The following is an 8,577-nucleotide window of genomic DNA, read 5'->3' on the forward strand; positions in this document are numbered from 1 at the left end:
AGACTTTGATGCCTTTCAACAAAATATTGCTGTTACACACTTGGTAGCAATATGCTTTTCAATGCAGGTGCTTTATCAGTATTTCTGAAAGCTTTAAGGAGGAAAAGAGAAATAGCCAGATAAAAGAAACTAATACTGCTCAACAGGAGCTGAGATTCCTGTATGGAAATAGTTATCCAGGACACACTCAAGTGTTACCTTTTAAAGTATGCATATGACACTTTAATTTTTCATCTCCGTCATAACAAAGACAGAGGAATACAGAAGACGTATTTTATAACACTAAAGTATTCCCATGGTTTCTGTCAGTTTCATACAAAGGGCTATACTGTACTTGCAAAATAGCTTTTCCATATCAAGTGCTTGTTCCATGTTAGTGACAATGTTTCCCTCAGGGGGGTGTTCTTTAAAGTGTATGAAACCATAAGTCTCATTGACTTTTTAGTAGGAGTCAGTTTTCTGTAACTTAATATGCTGTTTTTAAAATTTCCCCTTTCTCCTTAGTATCTATTTATTAGAGTTCAGTAGCAGATGTTACTGAATTGTCCAGTTTTTCCAAGAAAAATCGTGGGCAGTTTCCTACCTGGTTCATGAACATTGACCAGTTATACAAATCTTTCACTCTCGTAGCTTTTTTTTCTTCCTCTCCTGAATTTTGACTTGTCCCATATGAAGTCTCCTTTGGGTGTAGAGAGTTGTTATTGCATTTGTTGTGGGGAAGAACATTTTGCTCTGCAGGAAATGTGTGAATGTACAGATGTATGTGGCAACTGATGCATGCCAGACCCACTGAACTGTTTCGTAAAAAATGCACTAGCATATTCCTCTTTCTGTATGGTTGTCAAGGCACAGCATCTCAGTACTAGTATGCCAGGTAGCCCTCTAAGCATCTTATAATGCACATCTCCTGCCCCTCTCGTTGCTCTTGAATTCAGCATGGCCACTCGAATTGGGGGCAGAACTCTACTGTTTGGGGGATGACAGGTCGCAGATGGTCTCACTCACCTCTTTATTGGTCACCACAGAACTTACCAGCTATTTCATGCTTACCAGCTGTATACTTGTGGTCAGTATCAGAGCTGGGTCATGAATGCAAACTAGTCAATAAACTACTCATTACAGGCATCCAGACAATGAATGGCATGCGTCCAGGCAATCTAGGCTGTGACATGCTACATCTGTTTGTACCCTAAGATACATAAAAGTGTAGGCTGTTTGATCAAATCTTCAGTTATGTGGAGTTATGTTTATACTGCAGGTTGCACATTGGTAGACATGCTTGATTTAGCTTTAATTGAAATAATTCAGGTACCACAAACTGTCTGTTGCAGGAAAGAGCTCTGCACAGTCTCTCAGCAGGCAAAACAGAGTAAACTAACTTGTGCAGAGCACCCTGATGAGGCTAAGTTGCTTCTGTGTGTGAGCTAGTTAATGTTACCAGATTTGCCCGTCACTTTGGGGTGTGCTCATTTATTAGGGGTACTTTTCTGGGGTCTCTGTAATTCTGTCAATGTGCTGTTTGCGTTACTTGTGTTTCTATATCTAGCTGTGTCTCTCCCCTCTTCAAGTCCTCACCCCCAATGGAGCGATCTTGCAGGGCTTGGTTTCAGTGGGGCTGGGTTCCTCCAACCATTGAATCAGTCAAACATATATATGCACATACACGCACACAGATTAACAGGACATGCCTGAGCCAAGCCAGGTTATTTAGCATTGACAGGCTGACACCCTCATATGTCTTGAATTCAGTTAATCAGGGCAACAATAAAATGTAGTCAGACACAAGCACATAGGTTAACAGAGCGCATCTGAGTCAGGCCAGGTTGACTCAGGCTGACATCCTCACATGCTTTGAATTCAGTTCATCCCTTATTTCAGCAGGACAATAACAAATGCAGTTAGACACATACAGACACGTGGTAACAGTATGTCTGAGCAGGCTGGGTCTGATCAGCACTTTCAGCTGATACCCTCACGTGCCTCAAAACTCAGCACATCCTGTTCTCTGTTCTCCATCCTGAATGCTAATGAAGGTGCTTTCCTGTCCCATCTCCCATGTAAATGAGTTGTCATCCAGTTCCATCTCTGATGTAAATGAGACCAGGGGAGTTGCTTCACTTCTATTATCCTTCTTTGTAGGGATTTAGGTGCGTCTCCCACTGTATCTTCATTGTCTTTTGTAAGTCCTTCCTCTAATCAGTTCTTGTTCAGGCAGAGGTGCAGGAGGTCTGAGTCGTTTGTGAGTCAGATAGGCTGTGCACTGCGCTAGGGTTCCCCAAGAACACAGAGCTGACAGGTAACATTAACTTGGTTATCTCTTTGCTCCACTGCAGCTGCCATATAGATATTTCCTTGGACTTTCATACACTGTATCACTTCACCCTTCTAAAAGAACGAAATACAACAGATGCTTTTACATTTGCTGTGGGCGATACCTGCCAGCACAGATTGCACTGCCCTTTTCAACTGAAGGTATACTTCTGGAACTTTTATTCTTTTATGGTATTATAATAAGACAGACCTGAATGAATAGTGACATGAACCTAGATATCTACATGCTTAGATTTGTACAGTATATCAGGGCTATTCAGCTTTCAAGCCGTGTGCATCCTCTGATCATTTGGGCCACACCAGGCTCCACCTTTCCTCCATGTGCTGCCCCCCCCCCAGCACTGAATAGTCTTATGGCCTCTGATTAACCCTCTGCTCCACATACTGCACAACCTGCCCCCTAGGGTGGGGCCAGGCAGCAAAAGCTGGAGGAGGGAGCAGGGTCCTAGAGCATTGGGCTGTAGTTGCTGCTGAAGTGATGGGGGAGCAGGAGCTGGACAGAAGCAAAATAAATTCTAAATACCTATACATTTTGGTGTTTGATTTAGGGTTTTTTATCATGGAAAATCAGAGCTCCCCCTGTCCCTTTTGCTCACCAGTGTTCAGGTCCAGCTGCAGCTGTGTGTCATTCTCTCTTTCCCCCTCTTCCCCTTTGTGGTGCTGAGCAGCCCTGATATGCTGGTTCCCTGCCCGTGCCATTGACCCTCACTCCACCCCCACTCCCCTAGCCCTGTAGGAAGGGGTCCCCATCTGCCAGGGCTATGGGGCTAGGGACCTGGGTTCACAGCCCCCTGCCTGTTGTAGCAGCACCTGAGCCCACGGGGGCCCCGGGGGGCAGGTGTGCGCTGCCTGCTGTGGGCTCGGGCAGAGGGGCCAGCTCTCCACTGCTGCACATGCTCCCAGGGTGGGGCATGGGGGGCACATGCCCCCTAGATTTGTGTGCAGGCTTGGGCTCCCCACCCTGCTGCCCTGGCCGTGGGGCTTCCACAGCCCAGCAGACAAGATCCAGCGTGACAGGGCAGAGTGGGGCCAGGCACTGCTGCTGCAAGCCCCGCACTAGTGCCTCAGTGCTGCCACTCCCACTGCTGCTGGGCAGGCAGGGGGCACTTCATCATGGCAGTGCGGGGCTCTTAGCAGTGGCAGCATTGAGCTTCCCCACCCTGCTCTGTCCTGCCACACCAGGTCCCACCCACCGGACCAGGGGAGTGCAGCAGTGCAGGGAGCCTGAGCCTGCAGAAGGCAGCCTGTATCTACCCCCATCTCACGCACAGATCTGGAGGGCATGTGCCCCCCATACCCTCCCAGGAATGGGTGCAGCAGCAGGGAGCCAGCTGCTCCCCCCCTCCAATGAGCCACCTGCAGCTCCATCCTGCTGCCTGCCTAGGCCCTGCAGCGGTGAATTCCAGCCCTGGGCCCCAAACCCCACACAACACCTGGGGTGGGCAGCAGCCCCAGCCCTGCCCAACTCACTCCTTTTCTCCCTCGTTATGGAGGCTTCAATTTCCTCCCCTCTCCAGACTTACTTGTGGGAGCTGCTCTGCAGGCTGCCTGGTTGCCATGTGCATGTGTACGTGCACACATGCACATGGTGTCCCCTGCTGACTGCCCACCTCCCACTCCAGCCAGCTCCTTGCAGACTGGAACTCTGCCAGCCTACAATGGGAAACCCACCATTTCCTATGTTTTTCTCCTTTAAAGGGGAAAATCCAGGTTTTTCTCTTTAAAATGAGAAAATCCGTGTTTTACCGGGGTGAACAGAAAACCTGGATCCCTGGTGATTAACTCTCTCCTAGACCTCTTACATAATATTATTATTCAGTAAATCTGGATTCTGCCGTCTTCTTGCTTTTACAAGATCTTCATGAAAGCTCTGCTTAAACTGGATAAAGCAGAGGTCATGCTAGTTGACATACGTGACTGGAAGTGGGGCACGTGTCCCCCCTGAGGTTGGCTGCTGCTGATGCCACCGCCAGCTTCTGCGGGTGGTCACTGCTTGCCACCCCAATGCTGCTGCCACCCATAAACTGTGCCCCCCCCCCAGTCCCAGGAGGCACCTGTCACCCATGCTAGTTGGACAGCTGAAGGAGCACTGGTAAGCTAACTGTGACTGATTGAACCCTACATTTTGAGAATGTCTAGTGATCATAGCATTGGTTTATTGGATTATCCCTATTCCAGATATCACGAATAGCAAACAGACATTTCTGGCTATCTTAACTTGGTTGAATGATTGTGCTCCAAATTCTTAAATGTAAATGTTACCAAACTTATTCATATGTTTACCACTTCCAAACTGCTGTCGTAATTCACTATATATCAGGTTATTTTTGAAGCTTTGACTAGCACAATATGCATCTGCGTGCCTTTCGGAAAGGGCAGACCAATGAGAACATAATAAACATATGCTCTGAGTTATTTACTATTAATTTGCTTCCAACTGCAATTCAAGATGAGACTATCTTTTATCAAGATCTGTATAAATTTTGACTTTGGCATCTCTGAGGTTAACCTTTTCTCTATAATCAGTAACAACAACTGTGATTGTTAAAAGTTAATCCAGTAGTCACTTTCTGAGGGTAACTGGTATTAAAGGGAGTATCGTGTGAAATATGAGCTCTGGTGTTTGATCTTGCTGTTTGTATATAGGTATTGCCATTTTGGGACTTGATTCATGCATGATAAGGCTAGAGAGGATCACTGTGATAATCTAGTCTGACCTACTGCATAGCATGAAATACACTGTTGTGTGAACGATGGCCTTAAAAGGAAAACAAATACACTTTTGATTTTAAATTGTCAGTGAAGGGACCAGATGCAATTGTCAGTTGTAGATAGCTGCTGCAACCTTTGATAAATGGTTTTGATAGTAGCTCACTATTATTGGATAATTAGTGCCTTATATTTTCCTAGCTTTAAATTTCAGCCTTTGAATCTTGTTAAAACTTTTGAAAATAGGCTGTCTTCAGTAAGCCAGCAAAGTTTTGTTTCTATCTAAACTAAGTAGCTTGAGCTCCTGCATCATTTTACTCAGACACATGTAACAGTCCTATAGTTAACCTTGTGGCTCTAGTAAGTTGGAGAGGGTACAGATAAAAGTTCTGGAATTTTGAGAGTGGAAACTGGACAGTAATTTGATTGCAGTCAGACCCATGTCAAATGCTGTAGTGATACATCTGCTGCACTTCTACATAAGATTAATCGGCTACTGAACCAAGGATCTTGTTTGTTCTCTTTAGATGCTAAATAGCGTACTTGGTTAACCCTCATCATGTGATTAGTTGCACTGGGCACTTGTACATGTGATCCCATTACTGTGTACATGTGATGAAAAAGTCACTTTGTGTGACTTAATGGTGCACGAGTTTTGGGGGGCTGTAAATGAGTTTGCATCATTGCAGACCTAAAATACATCCTGACCATTGCATCATTGCAGTTTGCAATGTTGCAAATTGCAAAGATGCAGCTGTCGGCTCACCCCCAGTCATGGGAGAGCCAGGTATGCTCCACAGAAAAAAGGGATCTGGCCCTTCACTGCTTCTGCCTTCAGCAGGCTCCTGCAGTCTGACTTCTGTTATAAATCTTGTTGCTAAATTTACCTCCCCACCTACAGCCCCATCCATCACTGTGGGGTATTTTTTGGCTTTTCAGTTTCTTCTCTACTAATCAACTTGTGGCTTTTTTTAAGTCTGAAGAAGGAATGCAGCCAAAATGCCACTTTTAATCTCATTTTCTGTTTGCAGTCTGCATTTTACTAATTCCCTTTTCTTTTACAGTTCACAATTAATGTGTCCATTAATGTCTCAGAGTATCAATGTTTCATTTGCTCAAAGGATTAATGTTGAAAAATATATTAGTACTGATACATAGTAAATGAGAAGGATCCTATTTATGCCTCTGATGCTAGCATATTCAGAGGAAACAAGGACAGCTGGATCACCTGGACTCCTAACTAGAATGAGTAACTAAGTCTTTTGCAGATAGGTGGAGCACTATATACTCTGACAAACTTATTCCCAAAGTTCAGCACTACAGTAAACCTTGTTCCCAGTCAGCTTTGGGAATCCTTCCATCATAAAAGCATTACGTTGCCACCTGTTTCTAGTCTTTGCCAAAGAGGCCCGCATAATGGATTTCTAGCCAGTTTTTTCTTGCTCTGATTCTGAACTGAATCCAGGATTGAAGCAGGGTACAAAGGCAGCTTTATGCTACCTTTGGACCTCCCTAATTATGTTTGTGTGGTTTTTTTTTTTTTTTTTTTCTCCTGATTAAAAATCCCAGGGCAGCTGTTAGTTGCAAGTTGTGCTAGCTTGTAAAAAGCTCTTTGTTAGCCTTTTCACTGGCACGCAGTACTGTAGTGGATGTATATGATTTGAAAAATGTGCTTAAAGTTGTATGCATGTGTATGGGGTAAAATTGAAAGAAGAATGTTAGAAGCCAGCAGGTCAAATTTAAAATAGCTTTGGTCTACAATTTGGCACAAATCTTCCCTCCCCCTTTCCTGCTCCAAAAGTCCTGTTAAAAATGCAACTTTTCTTAAGCACTTCAAAGTTTTACTATTTTTTTATTTAAAGAAAATCTGCTTTTAATATACGTGATCACCAAAACGTTTCAGTTTTACAAATTCCAAAATCTTGATGTTCCACAAACAATTTTGGCTTGAAAAATCTATTTTAAATTCTACAAAACAGGAAGTGTTTTGTATGATTTTGGACAGCAGCAAACTATCAATGCTCAGTATTTGCCACACAGTTTGACAAAACTGCTGACTTTGGTAATCGGGGAGAAAAAATTCCTACCTAAGTAGGGGTGCACTGACAGAGATTTTGGGGGCTGATACAGTATCTGATTTTTAAAGAGGTGTATCAGCCAACCCCGACCTGATTTCCGATATAATGTGGAGAGCTGCCTCCAGCTGGTAAGTCTGTTGTGGTGGAAGGGGAGCGGGGCAGATCAACCCCCCCGCAGTGAGGGAGAGGGCAGGGGCAGGCGCTGCCCAGCCAGGGTGGTGCGAGGTGCAGGATGAAGGTGTGGCTCATCAGGGGGGTGGTTTCCACCACTGCTTGCATTTTGGGAGGGTGGGGGGCATGTCCCCCCTGGATCTGCATGGGGCAAGCAGGTGGGCTGCAGTTGTGGGCCGGAGCTGGGCTCTTCTCACTGGGGGGCTGGGAGCTATGGAGGGGGCTGCAGCCACCCTGAATTTCACCATAGCTCCCTCCCAGTGCTTCCACATGCTTGACGTAGTCCGGCTCTTCCTGGCTCAACCCTTGACTTCCCTGTGTGTCAGAAAAAGCCAGGGCTGTGCCAGGGAAGAGCCTGGCTCCAGCCTGCAGCTGCAGTCTACCCCCTTAACCCACACAGATCTGGGGGGGCACCCCCCACGGGGTACAAGCAGTGGCAGGAGCTGCCCCCACCAGGAGCCGTGCCTTTGTCTTGCGCCCTGCCCCGCCCCAACTGGGTAAATCCTTCCCCCTTCCTCACTGTAGGAGGGTTTATCGGCCCCATCGGGCTGATTTTTCCGATGCCGCCAATTTTCTTTATATCGCTACCGATCTGATATTGAACTGATGTATTGATGCACCTCTTTAAGTAAGTACAAGAATGCGTATAACAATAAGCTAGTCAAAAAGAATTTCAAGTTTTACAGACTATATGGTCACAGTTACAGGAGATATTTACTGTGCAAGCTGCCTAATTAACTCTGCAGTAAATGTCTCTGCATCTATACGTGCCGCTATTAAGACACATGATACTAATGAACTCCAGAGCCAGCTCTCCAGAGGCTTTTTGTGCACAGCAGCGCGCATGTAGACACTGCCTGGCTGGAGTACAAGGGTGCTTCAGCACTGGGGCTTCCTGCTATTTAGCCCTGCTCTGAAGCGCCGTTATGCCCCAGCCAGTCACTCTGTAGCACATTGAGACTGGTCAGAGTAGCCCTGGGTTCCTGCCAGATGCGGGTGCTCTGACGAGGCTCAATGAAGCTTTAATGAAGCCATTTTAATGAAGCTGGCTTGGTTAAGTTGGCTTAAATTAAGCTCTGTCAGAGCATATGCATATACAGCTCCTTGACATGGTGGCAGCCATCTTATGAGCTAAGTCAACTTGACTAATGCAGCTCAAGATAACACACCTTGGAGGTATATTGTATTATTTTGTGCTGCATTTGAGCTGTCTCTGTTCCACATATGTGTGTATGCTCTGATGATTAAGTCTTGTTAAAAAAAAGTTTAAGCTGTTTTACCTGTCAAA

This window comes from Gavialis gangeticus, unplaced genomic scaffold, assembly GCF_001723915.1.
Source record: "Gavialis gangeticus isolate Ggan-Ray unplaced genomic scaffold, GavGan_comp1, whole genome shotgun sequence".
Taxonomy (NCBI): domain Eukaryota; kingdom Metazoa; phylum Chordata; order Crocodylia; family Gavialidae; genus Gavialis; species Gavialis gangeticus.